This window comes from Aphanomyces astaci, assembly GCF_000520075.1.
Source record: "Aphanomyces astaci strain APO3 unplaced genomic scaffold supercont1.42, whole genome shotgun sequence".
NCBI classification, from domain to species: Eukaryota; Oomycota; class Saprolegniomycetes; order Saprolegniales; family Verrucalvaceae; genus Aphanomyces; species Aphanomyces astaci.
In genome coordinates this window covers 574,952-576,288 of record NW_009798305.1, presented here as the reverse complement: position 1 = coordinate 576,288, position 1,337 = coordinate 574,952, and the positions used below count along the sequence as shown (strand labels likewise).

The 1,337-nt window shown below is 50.4% G+C and overlaps 1 non-coding gene across 1 annotated transcript; it reads left to right on the top strand.

Moving 5' to 3' along the window:
• Positions 1–29: 29 nt before the first annotated feature.
• Positions 30–102, top strand: H257_12748. Its single transcript has one exon. It is a non-coding gene; the product is annotated as a tRNA-Ala (tRNA).
• The last annotated feature ends 1,235 nt before the right edge of the window (positions 103–1,337 follow it).

Here is a 1,337-nt window from a genome sequence, read left to right as displayed (position 1 = left end):
GAAAGCATGGTGCTGGGTCTCCACCTGATGGGGATGTAGCTCAAATGGTAGAGTGCCCGCTTAGCATGCGGGAGGTACAGGGATCGATACCCTGCTTCTCCATATTTTGAAGGTTCGTCATGGAGATTATGGGTATCCGCCAAGCCATGACCACCGCCGGCAGAGCTCAAGCCGATGGAGCGACTGAGCGCCAGAATCGAACTCTCGAAGATGCGCTCACATGTCAAGTGTCGTATCTAAGACAAGACTAGGTCGACCATTTGCCAACGATCAAGTATGCCCACCAAGGATCGATCCAAGCATCAACCGGCTTGACTCCGTTCGAAGTCGACACAGGCCGCAAGTTGCGCAGCCCTGCCGTGAGCGGCTCCTTGCCCAAGAATGACTTTGCCAAGAATTTTGCGGAACATCGAAAGGAAGACATTCGGATGGATCACGAGAATTTGACGAAGGCCAGCAACGACAAGCGCCGCTTGAACTTGACCTTCAAGGACTGCGATCAAGTGCTGCTTGCCTCTACAGCATGCCTGATGCTCGACAAGTCCAAGCGTCTGAAGCTGATTCCGCGATTCATTGGTCTTTTTGAGATCGTCCAAGCCATTAATGAGAACGCCACGCCCCTCATGTTGCCTCGCTCGATGTCACGTGTGCATGACTTGTTTAACGTTAATCGACTTAAGCGCTACCAGCCCAACGAATCCAATTTTGCCTCCCGGCCTATCTCGAAAGCTACTCCTGTTGTTCTCGACGAATCCAAGCGAAGAAATGTACTTTATCGAGAAACTGCTTAAGTAGCGCCAGCTTAATCGCAAGTGGGAGTACTTGGTCAAGTGGCATGGACAGCCCGAAAGCGAAGCCACGTGGGAACTGATGAAGGACATCCAGCATGTTGTGCTCTTCTAGCAATTCGTCCATGACTTGGAGTCGAGGTGTTTCAAGGTGTGGCAAGACGTCAGGGGAGAATGTAGCGATGTGGCAGGTGGGTGTGACGCCTTGCCACCATCGTGCCCGCACCCAGCTCCTAGTTGCCTGGCCCATGATGTACCCTAGCTAATGCTTGCCTGGGGATGTGGCTCAAGGGCATTTATGGCTTAGAATCGCTAGCCTAGTGAAGTCCCCCAAGGTCTCAACCGCACCCACATCGATTGCATAAAAAAGTACATATTAGCGCAGAAGTAGTGAAGTAGACGAAGAAAATTTCATCCATTGTATACAAAATTGAATATTAGAGTAGAAAGACGAAGAAGATTTCATAGGGATGAGGACTAAGGAGATCTCAGTAGATCCTCAGTTAATTCATTGTGTATTTCGTGCGCTAGCCAGACAGTAGCCAAGGT